Below are 20,831 nucleotides of genomic sequence, written 5' to 3' on the forward strand. Positions count from 1 at the left end.
GTTTTCTGCTGTTCACGGTACTGGTATTTGTTTGAATGTCATTCAGTCTATCGTACGTTATCAATGAAAAAAATAAACTACGAGGGAGAGAAGACCGACTCCTGATGATGACGCATTAAATTAAAACGCTTTTTTTATTTTCCTGTAGAATAATTAATAGAGCTATGCCTTAATGTTGTATTTTCGTTCAAAAAATATACGACTCAGGTTTCTGAGGTGTCTCGGAACGTAACATACGAAACGCTGGATCTTGGCACACGATACTTCCATATCTAATACTACCTAATGTAAGAAAAAAATAACTATATTTCTCTTATTTATATTATTATTAATAATTTTTTCTCTTTAGGTATACTGAGGTCTTTAATTGCAAAAATCTGCGTCTTTAATCATTTTACAAAACCACACACGACTGATGTTAATTTATATACTTCCGAGTAGTTTTTGGATTAGAACATTACCAGAATTCGATTGGCGGATCATTTATTTATGGAAGTTGCTTTAACATTTACATGCAATTCAATTCCAGAAAAAACTAATTAAACAATGTTTACACTGTTAACGAATGGTGGAATTAATTTTGACAGCATTTGTTTTGTGTTTTGCTTATGTACACTTATGTGTATGTGTGTGTGCTTCTCTACATTATCGTATAAGCATATTTTCCGGTAATCTAATATTTTACACGTTAAAAAAAATCGCCACTCTTTTTTTGAAGAAATTCATAAAGTGTGTTGTAATCTAAGTGATCCGCTTAGAAAAACCCGAAAAAGAACAAAATCCATAAACTGTTATTTATATATATATTATTTATATATATATTCTTCAAAGAGGTTTAAGTTATAGAAATAAGTAATTAGGATGATTTACACGGAAAATAATGTTAATCCACTTAAATTTTTGTTTAAGAAAGTCAGTATTTTGGCGTCCCTCAGTAATAACCGGGAGAAATGCTCCACTTCAGTGGAGAATTATCCTTTACAAGTCTGTTAAAGTTATTAAAAAACTTTATTATTCATAAAACAATACTAGGAGAAAGAATCCACGCGTTCAGAACTTAGTATTAATTTTTTCTCTATCAAATTTTTAAAAATATAATATATGCCAGATTAACCTAAGAACATTAAAACTGTAGAATCTAAAATTACAGAGACGCCTCAAAATATTTATTTATTTTTTTTTTTTTTTGAATGTTCTAGTTTGATGAATTTGTTTCAGATAGGATTTGAGGTTATTTTTCCTTTTTTAGGTGATCGATTCAATGTTATATTGTAGAGGAAGTACGTACATAGATAAATAATACCCTATACCTCCTATGTACCTCTACCGTATTTCTCTGCCAAATGACTAAAAATAGATGGCTTCATAGAAATTTAAAGATTTTTTCATTTGGTATGTCATCATTACTTAGAATCGAATTTTTGTAGCGTTATGAATACTATAATTTTATACTAATTTAAACTTCGAGAGGCATTTAATGAATGCAGCTAAAACGGTGTGTTTAATCGATGTGATTTTATCGATTTTCAACATAATCTCCAGGAACATTTATGTAACTGTCCCATCACTGAATCGACTTATTTACGCCTGCTGCAAAGAAATACTTGTCTTGATGTCGGTGTCGATTTGGTGATTATCTTTTACTATCATTGCCGTTAACCTTTCTACCACGATGCGCCTCCTTGGGTGGATCAAACGGTCGGAAATCCAATGGAGTCAGCACCGTATTAGGGGTGAGGTACCATTCCAATTTTTTGATGGTTTCTCGAGTAACCTGAGCTGTGCGAGGCCAAGCGTTATTGCGAAGCAGAATTACACCTTAGCGCTGAGATCCAGGGCATTTATTCAACACTGCCGGCTTAATTTTGTCATAAACATGTCACTATAAGCATGTCTGTACAAGTTTATACGGGATCTGGGGGGATGGTACGCCTCGAGTTCGTTTTTAAGGTCAACGGGTGCCCAGGTGCTCACTAACCACGTTAAATTGAACCAATATCGGTTTCGGTTCCGCCTGGCAGCTGTGCGTCTGCGGGGAGGTCCAGTCAAATGAACACCTGATGTATGACCGCTGCTCTTTGGGGGGCCAGATACCGGGCCACCCTGGAACTTAGAGATCAAGGGGAAAATTGACCGCTAACAAGCGGCGAGTCAATGTGGCGGGAGCCGCACTGTCGGACCGTGTGGGAGTTCTATGATGCGGTTGTGCTATGTTCAACCGACATCAGTAGTTTACTTAAGGGAAAGACTCCTAACGCACTGCTGTGGGAAGCTAACCATGAGATATATGGTTGACCACCAGCCAATTAGGGCTCCAAGCGCTTTAATATGGTGGACAGGTACTTACTGGCATTCAGTAACTTAGGCGTGGCAGCGAATTGATGTCTCGACGAAATGAATTTTAATTTTTGGATGTCACATATATTCTTAGTAGTTGTCGGAGTGCGCCTACCCATTTTAGCAAATATATGACAAGTGAGCGGTTGGGACACGTAAGCCGGTGATGTATGGCACCGCGCTTAGTCCGGTCATTACTATGCCACCATTAGTCAACACCATTACTATGAATTTACAATACTTGTTACTACAGTTTGTAAATTTTCAGTAGGCTCACATCTCGTCTATACTTTGGTTTCAAAAGAATGATATTCAAACTTTTAGGTAAAATTACAGAATAATGAGCAGTGTTTGTTCCACCATCGGTATAAAATATGGATATAGGCCTTAAAGACACTGAATCATTGTCATTTTTGAATTTGTAAACAAGAATGATTTTTATTCAATAGCCCTGAATCAAATCTATCTTGTAATTCCCTTAAAGTCTTTCTTTTATTTATGTCTTTACTTTTTATTTCTTCATGCAGCTTCAAAAGATATTTATGTTATGAATTGCAATCGCTTTTGTATGCTCTTCATTTCCCCAAGTTTTAATGTTCGCAGTATTATTTATTAATTCTATTACTCTTGCTTATTCGAATAAAAAAGTAATTCTATGAGGATGTTCAAAATAACCAATTTAAAAAAAAATATATATAACATAACATTCTAATGTATTTATGTAATTAAATGCATGAGTATGTTGTATGTAATTACGTTTCATGAGTATAATTGTACAAAACGTAATCCATAGATCCATATTACTGTATGTAACAAGGGAAAGGCACGGGCTTTAGAATTTGAACCCGATTGCGTGTGTGAATAGTACTCTAAGTGTCGTCATCACGAAATACTAACAAGCAATATTCAATTATACTCAAGAAAATTGACCCTAAAAATTTTCTTAGCGTTTTTTATTAATTTATATATTAATTTTGTTTCACGTCGGTGAATTAGTTATGTGGTGTAAGTGAGAATAAACGTGTCGGACCCGTAACCATGCACACATCGGTTCGAATCCGACTTCATATACATATATTTTTTTTTAACTCTTTTTTTTTTATTTGACATTTATTGATTTATTAATAATTATTAACCTCTGATAGTAAAAATTTTTCAATTAAAATGAAAAGTACATAAAATTTTATTTCACAAATAACTTCTGAATTTTTTTCTTTTTTTTTTGTATCTTTATTATTGAATTAATTATTTATTGCTAAAATTTTGTTTACAATCGGAGGTTAATAATTATTAATAAATCAATATATTTAAATTTAAAAAAAAATAAGATGAAGTCTGATTCGAACCGGTGTGCCTTCCTCGTGTAAGATCCAAATATTTCATTAATTAACATTTTATTTGCCTACAACTAGAACCGATGAAAGTAAGTACCGCTTATGAAATATCGTTGAAATCTCTCCACGAGGTCCTATTACTGCAGTTAAGAAAAAGTCCAAAATCCAAATGTTTCAAAATTTAAACCCCGCTTTATTTACAGGTCTGACTGTATACACATTTTTGCCTCAGTCGATTGCAATCAAAAGGAGAGGTGCACAACTAGATGTTAGAACAGTTCTAAATACAAAATTTCGACATTTTACGGCTAATCGTTTCTGAGTTATGCGAGATACATACATACACATGTACGTACGTACAGACGTCACGCCGAAATTAGTCAAAATGGATTCAGGGTTGGTCAAAATGGATATTTTCGTTGCAATCTGAAATTTTTTTCCGATTACAATACTTCTTTTATTTTCGTACAAGGAATTAAAAACGCTTTAAATAGATCTAACGGTAATATTTATAAAAAATAATGCCCTTTTTTAATTTTAATTTAATAAAAGATAAGTAAACTTTGATGAAAAATTTACTTAAACAGTATATTAATGTGTTGTATGTATTTTTTTTAAATATAAAGGTTTAAGAAAACGTATTTTTAAGTATACTGAGAGTAATTTCGCAATGCTGGACGATCCTACAATTTTTACAAATTATACTAGAATATTATTACATCTTCGTTTAAAGTAAATTTGTTCATTATTTTTAAAAATAGTTTTCGTGTCTTTAGGCTTCTCTGAATTTTAAATTTATTTTTAAGTCGACTATAATTTCAATTTGTGCTTTAACATAAATTGCTTTTTCGTTAGAATATGTCAACAAATTTAGATATGCAAATCAGTTAGTTATGAGTCGTCTAAAATCGATGTTTAAATTTATTTAAATTCTCAAACTTTTTTAAACAAACTTTTTTTAAAATATTACTTTATTCCTTTTTGTGGGACTATACTAATTTTCTTGATATCGCAAAACCTGATTACATAATGATCAAATAACTTTTATGAGGTGATGACGCAATATTATATGAATTTCTCTGACATTTTACCGAGGAACATCGAGCATATCTCAAGGGTACTTAACAGAAAAGCAGACTTCCCGCATTACTTTATTTTAGCGTCGTGTTAAGTTTATTTATACATTTATTATCCAATTTATATGTATAGCTAGCTTATTTATGGCTTGAAATGAGTATTAAAAATAACTGTCGTATGTTTTTCTTTATTTTTATTTTGAAAAGCTTTTATATTTCGTTGCTCGATGATGGAATAAACGCACGGGAAATAACAAATGTGTTGTCTCCTAAGTCGGTCCAGTTATTTATATTCGTAAATTTATTTTTAAAGATGCTTTATACGTGTTGATTATTATTATTATTATTTTTGTACCTTCAGGGATCATTTGGTCTAAACACTGTTTTTTTTGGCTAATTTATAAAACTTCCGTTTTTCCTTGTAAAAAAGATTTGCAGTAATCGCCTGGGGAATGGGAAAGCAACTGTAGAGAATCGTTACTTTACAGCTTTCGATTTATAATCATTTGGAAAGCTAAAGGAATATTTTCTGTAAAAAAGTTTCATTCGTATGAAATTTTTTAATATGAAGAAGAATATGTTTTCATATTATTTAAATTAACTTATTGTATTTTATAAACTTCAGCGGGATGTGGGTTTAAATGTCATAATATTTAAGCTATAATATATTAGTAATTAATTGTAATTACTAATTTGTTAAAAGTAATGTATTATTTCAGTAGTATAATTTAATTACGTTACGTGTGAATTAATTATCTTGATTTAATGCAATTCATTTTTAAAAATTACCTGATTTAGATGTAGCGTATAAATTTTTGTTTACGATTACAACTTTTTCTCAGTTTTGTTTTAGGGGAAAACAGGTCATATTTTTGTTAAATATTCTGTTCAATTTTTTCCTAATGCGATCGTTAAAAAGTTCTGTTTCCAGATTTCGATGCATTTTTCGTGATCGTCGAGTAAAAATATATGTTTGGATTTTTTTCTTTTTAGTACCTACGGCCGCAAAATTGCTGGACCGTCAAAATTTTATATAGATTTTTGTCTCTGTGCTTTAAGTTTTTGCTGTTTTTTTTATTCAAAGTATTCGATAATCCTGGATAAGAATTAAAAATAACTACGATAGTTTTTCACAAAGTGTTTTCATTTTCATTTGACTATGATTTTGAAAAAGTTTTTATTTATTTAAATTTTATTGTAATTATCAATATTATTTATTAATTAATATTAATCGTCAAATATTATTACAATTGCTTAATTCGTATTATTATTAATTCCCCCTATTATTTCTATTCTGTCTGCATCTAGAAAACTTAATGTTTCAGTCTTATTCCAAGTTGCTGGTGAATTTACTACTTAGAGATTTTGAAAATTTTAAATCTATTGACAGATAGTAATAGCTTTATTTTCCCCAGAATTATAATTATATTGTACAGCTATTCGGTATACTATGTAAAGGAAAATATACTGATCAAATTTTCCATATCAGGACTTTTTTCGATTTCGACGTTTCTTGATCGCCTCTAAGAAAAAAGACTTCTTAAAAAAGAATTTTAACGTTGAAAAATACTTGAAGGAAGTATATACGTTCGTATATATGTGTGTTGGCCTGTATTTTTTGCTTGATATCTCCTGACTTGATCTATTTGAATAAAATTTGGCACGGTGATTTCTCTATACCGAGCACTGTTGTCATTTGATTTTGACTCCAGTTGATAAAGAGGCTTTCATTCTTTCTTTTTCCTGTTTAGCCTCCGGGAATTACCGTTTAGATATTACTTCAGAGGATGAATGACGATGATATGTATAAGTGTAGTCTTGTACAGTCTCAGTTCCACCGTTCTGAGATGTGTGGTTAATTGAAACCCAACCGCCAAACAACACCGGTATCCACGATCTAGTATTCAGTTCCGTATAAAAGAAACTATCCTAGGACTTGCACATTGGAAATCTCGACTTCCAAATCAGCTGATTTGGGAAGACGCGTTAACCACTAGACCAACCGATGGGTAGTTGATAAAGAGGCTTTTCTTTTTCTTTTTGTTTTTCTTTTTCCTGTTTAGCCTGCGGTAACTACCGTTTAGATAATTCTTCAGAGGATGAATGAGGATGATATGTATGAGGAGTGTAAATGAAGTGTAGTCTTGTACATTCTCAGTTCGACCGTTCCTGAGATGTGTGGTTAATTGAAACCCAACCACCAAAGAACACCGGTATCCACGATCTAGTATTCAAATCCGTGTAAAAATAACTGGCTTTACTAGGACTTGAACGCTGTAACTCTCGACTTTCCAAATCAGCTGATTTGGGAAGACGCGTTAACCACTAGACCAACCCGGTGGATCTGATAAAGAGGCTATCTATCTTTTTCCTGTTTAGCCTCCGGTGACTACCGTTTAGATAATTCTTCAGAGGATGAATGAGGATGATATGTATGAGGAGTGTAAATGAAGTGTAGTCTTGTACATTCTAAGTTCGACCGTGATGTGTGGTTAATTGAAACCCAACCACTAAAGAACACCGGTATCCACGAACTAGTATTCAAATCCGTGTAAAAATAACTGGCTTTACTAGGACTTGAACGCTGTAACTCTCGACTTTCCAAATCAGCTGATTTGGGAAGACGCGTTAACCACTAGACCAACCCGGTGGGTCTGATAAAGAGGCTATCTATCTTTTTCCTGTTTAGCCTCCGGTAACTACCGTTTAGATAATTCTTCAGATGATGAATGAGGATGCCTACGTTTCAATATTTATGGCGGTGTGCCACAGGGGTCTGTACTGGGACCCTTACTCTTGATACTGGCCTTCGATGGGATATTAAGACTAGACTTTCAGGATGGGGTACAAGTAATTGCCTATGCCGATGACCTGGCGAGTAGAGTGAAAAAAAAAAAAAAAAAAAAAAAAAGATGAATGAGGATGATATGTATGAGTGTAAATGAAGTGTAGTCTTGTACATTCTCAGTTCGACCGTACCTGAGATGTGTGGTTAATTGAAACCCAACCACCAAAGAACACCGGTATCCACGATCTAGTATTCAAATTCATGTAAAAATATCTGGCTTTACTAGGACTTGAACGCTGTAACTCTCGACTTCCAAATCAGCTGATTTGGGAAGACGCGTTAACCACTAGACCAACCCGGTGGGTTCTGATAAAGAGGCTAGGAAATATGAACCTTACCGTTACCGTATCTCAACATTCTACTCGACGGGTAGGTGCATTTTTTCGACATAATTTAACGCCTCTATGATAGATAAGATTCTTTTTAAATTTTACTCAGATCTCCCATGAAGGAGTTTGGACAAAAAAAAAGCTTTTTTTTTTCGTTTCTGGATTCAAAGTCACATTCTTGTACTTATTAGACGATTGTATTAAATAATCATGCATTTGGGAAATTCATTCATGGTCGGTGTAAAAAGGTTTTTCTTTTTCGTCAGTTAACGTTTTCCTTGATATCACTGATTGGATAAACCGATTTTAATGAAATCTTGTAGGATGGCTGCGAATACGGGTGATCGACGTTATTTAATTTTCGTTACAATCGGTCCGGGAAGCGGGAAGATACAGTCACCGTACCGCAACAGTTTACTTTTTTGCTTTTTTATTTACCGTAATAAATGTTTTTATTTATTGGCTAAAATAGTTCGCATATTTAAAAAAGAATTATATACAGTTATATGCCGTTGAAGGAAATTGATATCGTTTTTCAACAGGGTTGAAACTCAAAGCGTACAGTGAAATTAACCGTGGATTGGCTCAATGGTCGGGAATTTGGTGTTTTAGTTTGGTAAACGCAAAGCTAGGATCTGTATATAAGAGAAAATTTGTGCGCCTATTAAAAAAAGAAATAGATGTTTCTTATTCGGAGCCGTTAACATCGATTAACATTTTTTTGTAATTATCAATGAGCAATTGGTGATTTCAGGAGTAAAAATAAATTTGTAATAAAATGTAGTAGTGGGTGTTTTGTTTTTAAAGTGATAGAACTTTGAATTGAAATAAAACACATAAAAAGGTAAGTTTGAAGCCAATTTTGTTTTTATCTGAAAGATAACATTCTGACATTTAATTTTTGAAAATAATTTCCGGCGTATGTTCACCACGACTAGCTTTGATGAACCGGATTCGATCAGTCCAATTTTGAACCACTTTTTCCAGTAATTTGGGACGTATTTCGTTAATAACACGAGTTATGTTCTTCCAAAGCGGTCAGTTGTTGATGGTTCATCAGCATAAACCAGAGACTTCACATATCCTCAAAGAAACTAATCGACTGGCGTTAGATCACATGATTTTGGAAGCCGATTCACTGGACCATTTCGTGAAATAATTTTGTCGCTAAATCGTTGTTTCGATAAATCGATTGTTTCGGTAGCAGTGAGGTGTGGCAGCATCCTGTTGAAACCAAAACTGTTGCAGGTCGATGTCATGTAAATTTTTAAACAAATAATCACTGATCATTGATTTGTAACGATCACCATTGACAGTAACATGCACTCCGGCCTCATTTTTAAAGAAATAAGGACCGAAGATGCCTCCAGAATGTAACCCACACCATACAGTGCATTTTTCAGGATTCAATGGAGACTTGCAAATTTCCTGAAGATTGATCTTACTCGATATGCGGTAATTGTCCTTCTTGACATAATCATTTAATCAGAAATGAGCTTCGTCGAAAAACCAAGTTTTTCGATAAAAAGTGATCAGTTTCTATCTGATTTGGCGCCATTTACCAAACAAACGACGCTTATTATGGTTTTGCGGCTTCAGCTCTTGCACCAATTCCATTTTTATGGGTGTAGACCAAGTTCTTTTCGTAGAATTTTCCATATAGTGGATGGACAAAGTCCAAGTTGTTGAGAACGGCGACGAATAGACACATTTTCGGCTCTTCTTCAACAATATCACTGCCAGCACCGATATTATCGTCTTTACGTACAGATCTTTGTCTTGCTGTTGGTTTTTCATTGAGTAGAGTAAATGTTTTTCAAAATTTACCAATAGTTCGACAAATAAGTTGTTCTGATGGACGATTATGTGCACCATAAAATTTACGAAGTGCTGTATACGTTTGGCGAACAGAATATTGGTTTTAGAAATATATTTCCACAATTTGTAAACGTTGTTGCGGCGTCTGTTTTTACATGATCATTTACCAATGTTCACTGATCTGAAATGACAAAACAAAATGTCATCAAAACAAAAGAAAACAGCTATCTCTATCAAAAGTTCTATCACTCTTAAATAAACAGCCATATAATGAACCGAATCCATAAAGTTAAGGGGTATTAATAGCGTTCTTTTAAGCGATAACTTTCTGCCGAGGGGGAAGCTCTCAGTGGTTAATTAGCATAACTTTCACAGCCTTTTAACCTGTCAGTTTTTGTTTGCTTTCGATTAATTTTTTTCTGTGCGTTTCCTATCGTCAATAACAATGTAAAAAAAAGAAGTTATTTATCCTGTCTGCGGGACACAACCGATACAGGTGAAATGTATAGGTATACACATATAAATAATATTTACTTAACTGCTGTTTTAGTTTAACTAAATAACGATTAAATAAGATGGGCGACATCTGTTAAAGATTCATTTTGTCAGTTAGCAAATACAATACCGCGTATTCCTAAAACTTTCCCGCGAGCATATTTGAATGTAAATTAAAAGAGTGTATTTTGAATTTGTGAGGAGTTGAATCATTGATTTTTTTTAATGAATTGACACCGTGTTTTATTTCAATTTTGAACGTTAGAATATTTTAGGTTTTTGTTAATTTTTTTATGTTCCTAAGGGATGAAAATTTCTAAATGTTAATCGTTTCTTTAGAATATATCGATACTTTCCAATCGCGCATATGTAATTCTAATAGCAGATGCTGTTTCATTATACAGAGGATATTTACGTTATTAACTTAAAAAAAATACGAGTTTCTTTTTGCGAGTGTATTATATTTAAAGAATCTTTAGAACTAGATACTCGACAGAGTTTCTCGGAAAATAATATTGTACCTTAACCACATCCATTCCTTTCGGTAAATCATTTCATAGTAAGGACAAAATCATTTTTCACTCGCTTGTACAGCCGAATGTCATCTACGTTTGATGTGTTCGACATGTTGATGCGTAAACGCTATTCCATTCGGCTCAGCGAAGAAGATATGAAAAACAATCCGTTCCGCACTTTTCTATTAAGTCTGGCGTGGTATGTTATATTATTAAACTGCAAATCGGTTGTATCATTTCTATAAATAACTTTGTTATATTTCGCTAGTAATTTAATCGGTAAAATTACATTAAAGTTTAGTTTATTAATAAAATTGTCAGTGCTATTCATTCGTTAATAAGAAAACATTAATTTTGACAGCATATATTTACATCGAACGTGTGACAATATTCCGTATCTACTGGAACGATAGGGAATCTGAGAAATCTAAGGGAGTTTGAAAATGAACGATGAACGGGTGAAGGATGAGATAGAGGAGGCATCTATGAAAGAACAAGAGTGAAAGAAGAGATACAAAATAAAGGCTGTCAAAAGTTTTGATACTTGTTCGGAGACCTCCCTCGATGTTAGCAGGACCGCCGCTATCGCGTGACTCCATATGTTCTTAATCGGTTAATATAATTTATCGAACAGGTTCTCTCTATATTTACGTTTATTAGTAGATGTATGTCTTCATTTTTTAGCTAATTATATTCTCTTTTCATTTTGAAAAAGTGAATATTATTAGAAATATTGTTTGTTTATCTTAATTTTTAATAAGTAGAGTTCATAATAATTTAATACATTTTACCCGCATCGAGTTCTGTTTACCATTATTACCGCCACGCCTTTTTAATATGCCTAATGGCGATAACACGCTAGAATTAGACCTTATTAGTAAATGCCATACCTTATTTAAATATTTTTCTTCTTTGAAATTCTTTGAATCCTTTAGTTTTTTTAAAATATTTTGTCAGGAATATTAAGTTTTTTTTTTCTTCTAAAATTAAAGAAAAGTTTTTAATTCGGTAATTTATTTTAGGGTTATCAGTTTGAAAATAATATTTTAATTTGTGATTGATTTTATTCGGCGACTAAAAGGTATTTTTAATATTTCACTTTTTTTATGATTTCGATTAAAATCTACTCGTTTTGTCATAATAAACTGGATAATTCATTCGTTACTTATTTACAAGAGCAGTAATTAATAAGATAAAGTATGAATATAATTTCTGCTGTAAATTGATGTACATATTGACAGGAAGTATTTAAGTAAAAATGATGCGGTTGAATGATTGTAACATATTTTAAACCGTCTGAAATTACTCCAGTCCACTTCTAATGCTTTAATTTAATTTACTTTTACGTATACACGATTAGTTTACTTTCTTGTACTTATTTTTTCTTCTGTTTAATTCGCGTTAAAGTTTTGTTTTAAATTTTATTTTCAGTTGTCCATGTTTTTTTCAACGGTTTTCTTATGTTCGAAATCCTGTATAGGTTAAATTTAGTAATTGAAATTTGACACACTTCCCGTTATCCAACCAAGCTGAAATTTTGCACACAGCTTTGATTCTGATGACAGTATAATATAGCATATTTAATACCGTTCTTAATCCAGTCTGGCGGACTTTATTTAATATCATTCTAAATCCAATATGGCGGAAATTGTGAAAACATTACTAATTTACGTGTTTTTTTTTTTTTTGTCTTCAGTCATTTGACTGGTTTGATGCAGCTCTCCAAGATTCTGTATCTAGTGCTAGTCGTTTCATTTCAGTATACCCTCTACATCCTACATCCCTAACAACTTGTTTTACATATTCCAAACGTGGCCTGCCTAGACAATTTTTTCCTTCTACCTGACCTTCCAATATTAAAGCGACTATTCTAGGATGCCTTAGTATGTGGCCTATAAGTCTGTCTCTTCTTTAACTATATTTTTCCAAATGCTTCTTTCTTCATCTGTTTGCCGCAATACTTCTTCATTTGTCACTTTATCCACCCATCTGATTTTTAACATTCTCCTATAGCACCGCATTTCAAAAGCTTCTAATCTTTTCTTCTCAGATACTCCGATTGTCCAAGTTTCACTTCCATATAAAGCGACACTCCAAACTTACACTTGCAAAAATCTTTTCCTGACATTTAAATTAATTTTTGATGTAAACAAATTATATTTCTTACTGAAGGCTCGTTTCGCTTGTGCTATTCGGCATTTTATATCGCTCCTGCTTCGTCCATCTTTAGTAATTCTACTTCCCAAATAACAAAATTCTTCTACCTCCATAATCTTTTCTCCTCCTATTTTCACATTCAGTGGTCCATCTTTGTTATTTCTACTACATTTCATTACTTTTGTTTTGTTCTTGTCTATTTTCACGCGATAATTCTTGCGTAGGACTTCATCTATGCCGTTCATTGTTTCTTCTAAATCCTTTTTACTCTCGGCTAGAATTACTATATCATCAGCAAATCGTAGCATCTTTATCTTTTCACCTTGTACTGTTACTCGGAATCTAAATTGTTCTTTAACATCATTAACTGCTAGTTCCATGTAAAGATTAAAAAGTAACGGAGATAGGGAACATCCTTGTCGGACTCCCTTTCTTATTACGGCTTCTTTCTTATGTTCTTCAATTGTTACTGTTGCTGTTTGGTTCCTGTACATGTTAGCAATTGTTCTTCTATCTCTGTATTTGAACCCTAATTTTTTTAAAATGCTGAACATTTTATTTCAGTCTACGTTATCGAATGCCTTTTCTAGGTCTATAAACGCCAAGCATGTTGGTTTGTTTTTCTTTAATCTACCTTCTAGTATTAATCTGAGGCCTAAAATTGCTTCCCTTGTCCCTATACTTTTCCTGAAACGAAATTGGTCTACTCCTTACACTTCCTCCACTCTCCTCTGATTTTTACATACGGATAACATATTTCTTTTTTTACATCCGGTAATTAAGGGTTTGTTGCGGCAGCGAAACGATTTTGTTACGATAAAAAAATGGATCTGTTACTATAACCTATCGTTACTGTAAGTTATTTGATTTTCTTACGACGACAAACCGTCTTGTTATAGTAAGTAAATTAATTTTGTTACTTAACAAAAACATTTGTCATCCCGTGTTTTGGTATTTTAACAAAATCATTTTTCTTCGTGTGAAAATAGTAAAGATTTTGGTAGGAACAAAAAATGAAACCAAAGAATACAAAACAAAAAGAAAGTGTAACATAACGTAAAAGACGGTTAGAGAAAGCGCGTCAAAAATACCGTGAAGGGCGACCGAATGAAAGTGAAAAGGCGAAGTGGGCGAGACTTTATTTTTTACCGGTAGAGTTAAATAGAATGGGAAAAAATTATAAACCAATAAACTGATGGCATTTTAATAAACAGTACGAGCGGGAGACTAAAAAGTAAAAAATAAATAAATTTAAAAAAAAAATTGTTAAAACAGCGGTTTTCTTTTAAAACGAAAACGCTCTAAAAAGTAGAAAATAATTTTCCAGTGATTATAAGATATTCAAAATAATTTTCAACATTTGTAAAAAAAAACCATTGTGCGCTCATTAAATATTACTGAAAAATTCGAATCGGTGTTCTGTGAGAATCCATAAAGGTAAAAATTTGAACGTAAATTAAAACGATTAGACAAAGTAATACTTCGTGAGCGCACAATGGTTTTCGTTTTACAGATGTTGAAAATTATTTTGATTATCTTACAATCATTGAAAAATTATTTTCTACTTTTCAAAGCAATTTCGTTTTAAAAGAATCCCGTTTTTTTTGTTTTTTTGTTTTTTAATTTATTTATTGTTATTTACATAAAAATAAAGATAGTCTTTTACTTTTAAAAATGTGTAAATATTAGAGAAATCTGTTACAGAACAATCCTTTTCTGCCGTTGAACTATTTTCTTTGATTTTGTTATTTGTAAACTACAGAACATTTTGTGTAGTACAACTTTGTTTTAAAGTAAAAGAAATATACCTTTCGTTTACTTTTTCTCTTTTAATTAATTATTTTAGTAACATACTTTATATTTCCTCGATTGCGATATTCTGATGATTTTAGTAAAAAATTCCTTTTTTGTTACGCATTTATCTATCGGTTTTTTTGTTTCGGTATAATTATTTGATAAAATTCTTCTTTTGTTCACGATTAAAGGTAAACATAATTGTACAGAGAACAAGTTTTAATTTATGTAGTATTTAAATTTAATAATAATACAATAATTCTATTATTTAGATGGAAAACGAATTTTGTTTTTTCCTAATAAAAATTCTCATTTTTTAACTAATACCGGTTAAATTTAAACGTATTTATGGTTTAGATAATTAAACTACACAGTTTTAAAATGCTGTATTTTTGTATACTTTCAGAAAGCATTTAAGTCAATTTAGCATGCAAATCGAGAAATATTCCAATGTTGCCACTTTTATCTTCCGGTTTTATGTAACGACGCAAAGCTTTCACCTGCAATTTACAATTACGGGGCAACTTTAAAATTTGGCGTGCTGAAAGACTAATTTTGCAAGTAAGAAATCGTTAAAAATATCACCGCTCTTATTTTTAGTAATAAAAATATACTTTGCATTTTCTAGATATAGCTTTAAAATTTGGCATAACTGTTTATTATTTTTAGCTTTATTTTCGTGTACCGTTTTAAATAAAATTTATAATTTTCTCAGCCAAGTAGAAATGTTGCTGTTTAGCCTACTTCATACGGATTATACCGGGCGATTCAAAAAGGACTTCACATATTTAAAAGTATATAAAAATGTAATAGATGACTTACAGATTCGGTTGAGGTCTCATTTCATAGAAAAATTCAAGTTTGTCACCCGACATTCACTTTGTTTCGATACGGCTTCCATTTGTAATGCGATGTACATCCCACCTGAAGTCGATTTCATTCCAGACTGTAGCCGGCAAGGCAAGGCGTTATCTCAGCAGCTGCGGCTTAATTTGAAGACTTAGCTAAACAAGATCGGCAAGCAAAGGGAGCGCGTTAATCCAATCTTTAATGAAACCTCCCAAGAAGAAATCTACCGCGGTCAATTCTGGGAGCGAGGTGACCATTGCGATTGAACCTCCACCAACCTGGGAATCGAGCAGCAAGAAAATCTCGGACTTCTAATCGGTACTGAGGTGGTACCCCGTCTTGCTGATATTAATGGCGTCAATCTTGGTCATCATCGTCTAACTGAGGAATTAGAAAATTTTGAAGTACGTCCAGAAAAAACGATGCCGTTTACGGTCGCCTCCTGTAAGAATAACAACTTGTCTCGACGAAGATTTGGTGCCAAGAGTAAATTGTTGTTTCCCTACCGTTTGGTTAGGGTACAAAAACCATTGACGTTACGGCTACCCCGAATGTTTTGCAAAGTTTCATGAGGGTTTTAGCTACCTCATATTCTGCGGTTTGGGTGTTCTCCTTGCCACTGATGTGAAACATTGATTCTTCATTAAAAATTACATCGTCTAAAAATGTATTGTTATCTGCAAATTTATCCATCGTTTGGAGCGGATCGACCTTATCGTCATCTACAATGTGTTGAAACATATTTAGGTTTTATAGCTTCAAGTATCAATCGTTTACGTAATACGCGCCAATCAGTCGTTTGTGGAATGTCATTTTTACGTGACACACGTCGAGTTGATTTCTTCGGATCGCGTGCAAAGCTTTCTCCGAGTTGTTTCACAGTAGCTTCTGGACGCGCGAGCGTTCTGGTGATTTGTTATATTTAGCAAAACAACCTGTTTCAACGAAGATTTAATGCAAAGAATAAATTGTTCGCTTACTAGGAGGCTCCTTATCGTATTCTCTACGAAAATTACGTTCAACTGCAGTCGCTGATACAGATCCGTTTCGAGGGTTATCATCACAATAATATTTTATAAACTGAAACAGAAATTCTGAAGTAACCGCCAGCAACTTAAAATTACAATAACGATCTATAAATATTGTTATCCTAAAATAGTAATTTATCTTATTTGCTATAATTAGATTAGAATAGTAACTTTTCAGTTTCTTAGATTTCTAACTACCGTACAACAATCGGTAATTGAGATTTTCAGTTGGAAGGCTGGTGTTTTTCTTGTAATTGATATCTTAGGCCGATACACAGCTACAGAGAAGTCTAGTAAGCCGATCATTACGGGGAAGCGGTTAGTTTCTTTCCGTATTCAGAATAACGCCTAACGGGTTAACGACTGACGTGTAAGTTGTGTACGAAATAAAATTGCCGTAGTGTTACAACGCATTAATTATAATTATTTAGCCGGTTAGCGATGTTACTCAAGAAAATATGCGTGTAAAACAAAGTTAATGAAACTGTACAACTAATGATTGTTATTTTTTAAATTTTATTACGTTGAAAATTCTTCTATATATATTTTAAGGAAGAGGATGAAGATGATATGAATGAAACGACAGTAAAGCATTCCAGACCTTTGGCGGGAATCGAACCCGAATGTAGAAGCCGACCGATGTAGAAGTCTAGTTATATCGTCTTGATAGTCAGTCGGCTGGTTATATGCATGATGTAATACGGTCGATGCACACATGATCAATTTAAGATATGCTCCTTTATGAATTTATTCGTTACGGAAAAAACTAACGTGTGTTTTGAAACGTTACGTTAAAGATATACAAAAGTACGTTTGCAGAAGTGGAGTTTCTAGAATGCGGTGGGGTGCGTGAGATATGAGGAAATCAGAAGAAGAATCGGGATGACCGGAATAGCGATTGATATTTTGGAGGGAAGGAGACTACAACGGTACGAGCATATTCGGAGAATGGAGGATTATAGATGGCCTACCCAGGAGCATGTTGGAATTGATTCCAGGAGAGGAGGAAATGCTTACGACTTCCAAAGCAGTTGATGTTTGGAGCGATGTAGGCGATGGAGAGAAGGAATTTGAAGGAGGAAAGTTGGCGGGAAAAAAGAGTTTGGCAGTTGGGATGCGAGAGACGGCCTTTATAGCTGTAAATACTTGCCTAGAAGATGTTTACGGAAGAGTAATTGTTTATTTATTTATTTTTTTTTTAATTGACTTTCTGCTCGGGTTGAAATATTATAATTAGTAGAAAAATACTTTTTCTCTTTATTAATAATTGTTTAGTATAAAAAAAGGTTTTATAGAGGATGTCTTGTATATATAAATTCAGAAGAAAATAACCCTCTAATTGTAACACTTGTATTAATTTGCGCATGCGACCTACACCGTTATAAAGTCGGATTTCACCGTTCATTGTGCCAAGTATATTTTCCGATGGTTTTAAAGATGATAAGCTTGATACGGTGATCGCATTTCATTTAACGATCGCCCTTGAGTTAATCTACAAAGTTTCATTACTGAAATTTTACTTTGAAACTGAAGACGATTAAAGAACAGAAGACGATTTTTTTAAACAGAAAAATATTTATTTTTGCTATTATTTACTGGAATTACTAATTTATTACAACGAAGATAAAATTATATTTGAAAAATCTGATTCTTTTAAAATAACAGCACATGAGGTTCTGCGTAAAGGGAAAAATACGGTAATTGTAACATTTTAACTTAACCTACGGAGCCGCCATCGTAGCCAGCACATATGACTGCGTGTCGACTGATCATTGTCTTCTGCGAAGTACAGTACAGTGCTCGCCCTAACGCGAAATATTTAATCGTACTTTAAAAACAAATTTTGTCACTTTTACTTATTTTATCAACTTATCAAAACGAACGTATTAAGTTTTTTTGTAATAATTGTACTATGGTAAATAACTATTAATTGAAAAATGATCGATTATTGGAATATATTTGATTGAAAAACGTCAAAATTATTAAAGACCAGTGAAATTTCTGCGTTACGCGTAGTTATAAAAATCAGAATAAGTAAAAGTTAATTTAAAAATTAGTGGTAAAGGTTACAGTTATTTTTTTTTTCATGTTTCTTAAAGGGTAATTCCAGTAATAAAATTATATTATATCGATTAACAGCGATCGGGGGATCAAATATCATTCTCGATTTTTACCTTTTATTATAAAATGAGTTGTTAAGTTTCAAACCCATCGGTAAAGAAATAACGCGAATAATGTAATAAGGATTATTTATAATCTATATATTTTAATATTAAATACTGGATTTTTGCACGTTAAATACGTAACATTTTATTGAAAAGATTATCTGTATTAGAAAGTAAAATTGAACCGTTTTGGATGGATATATTGAAATATTTGCGATGTAACACGAGTGCATGTCTCCTCCGTTCTTGTTGCTTTATGTAAACATTATATACGTTTATGTATGTGAATGTTAGTTTATATTCGTGTCGTTATATTTGTGAAGTTTTTTTTGTACGGGTATAGCAGGTTGCTTTAATATACTCGAGACCGGTATCTAAACCGCGTAATTCGTTTTACAGTTAGGTTGACGAGTAAAAAGGTTAAGCCTTATAACCCTCTCTTGAGCACGATCCTGATTCATTTTTTTCCCTTTCTTCTTTATTAGTTACCTCATCCGTGATTAATAACCCTTTTATATTAAGAAATTGCTTCGATCATCTATTTTTTATTTTACTATTACAAAGTAATGATTTTGCAAACAATTTAATGCATTCGAGTTTTGATCGATATGTATGTGATTTTTATCGTATATATGTGCGAGCGCTCGTTTGATTAATTTTTTTTACTAAGGAGGTGAAGTTAGGATGTTAGTGGTCCTTTCTGCTGTATAAACTCGTAAAAATCGTATATCATTAATCGATTTTAAATATCAGATAATTGCAGGAGAGACAGATAATTTTGTTATTTTCTCCAAAGAGATGCGAGAAAACAACATCGGAATTTATAGTAACAAATATAGAACGTGAAAGAGAAAATGTAAATAATATTAATGAAGGTTAGCGATGTCATGCGCAAGGTCATATGATGAAAATTCGTAGAATTTTATTTCTGTTATTACTTTTTTATTATTATTGTTTTATATCAGCAATTATTTTATATTACAGCATTAAATTACTTAGTCGATGTTACGTTGTATCTTCTTATTGCTGTTTTAACGAAATTGTATCATCCGTTTCGCTGATTTGATACATTTGTTTCGGTTTATTTGAGGTTTTCCGATTTGATACAGTATATGCTTTTTTTATAAGCAAATTTTGCAGTTATTGTAAGAAATTAAAAGAGTACGTGCGTGCATGATCGGTTTTTAATATAAAATTATGGATTATGTAATATTAAATAACTTCGTTTTTTTTTTAAATTTATTTTATATGATATCGGTGTAATATAGGCCAATCTTCTCGGAGATTAAAAATGAAATGTTCACGCTGTTGTAATTTTTCACGTATGAAACATTACTATTAATAACTTCGATAAAATGTATTGCAGTGTCTGAAGAATGGGAGAACTAAAATAAAACAAATTTAGCTCGTTAAATAAAAGTTAAATCGAATAAATAAGAGAATAGAAATTTGTCGTTGTACGTGTAATTATCGTTAAAAATCCGCATTAAAGTAGATTTATTTGGACGCTGCATTCTGAGTCTGCTTATTGACGTTTATTTCTGTGACTCTTAATTCACCGAATAGATTCATAAGTTCTTTACGTTATTTAAATAATCTAGTAAATAGAAATAAACGGAAAAGAAACAAAATTTAAATTAGCCGACTATAAAAGAGTAAATGTGTGTAATAGTGTTAATTTTAGAAATAGGTTTTACTTTTATATTCCTTAGAAAATTCCATCTTTACTGTGATTTCTTTACGTAATAATATGAAAGACAGATTATACTGAGAGCATTCTTAGCGCAATAGATCATCTATAAGATGAAGCAACTACCTGAGTGCCGAGAGGGTCCGAAGGGGTCGCCCACCTGCTGTGCGTGTCAGTTGTCGTACCTCATCTCTTGCTCTATTTAATATAAAAACTTTATAATTTTGTACGCTATATTTATAAAAATAATGCCTGCTATCTTATTCTACTAAATACGATCAACATATAAACAAAAGTGATCGTCTTACATCTATCCTGTCAACATTTAATATATAACAATATATTTTTAATTTTACGATATGGCTTCTGATTTGACAATGTTGTCCAGCTAGTTTA

At 32.4% G+C, this 20,831-nt stretch overlaps 1 protein-coding gene across 2 annotated transcripts in view; it reads left to right on the forward strand.

Annotated features, from left to right (window-relative positions):
* The window catches only part of SNF4Agamma (SNF4/AMP-activated protein kinase gamma subunit), a 1,283,477-nt gene that overhangs the window by 211,522 nt on the left and 1,051,124 nt on the right, over positions 1-20,831 (forward strand). The window lies entirely within an intron of this gene.

This window comes from Lycorma delicatula, chromosome 2 (assembly GCF_047948215.1).
Source record: "Lycorma delicatula isolate Av1 chromosome 2, ASM4794821v1, whole genome shotgun sequence".
Taxonomy (NCBI): domain Eukaryota; kingdom Metazoa; phylum Arthropoda; class Insecta; order Hemiptera; family Fulgoridae; genus Lycorma; species Lycorma delicatula.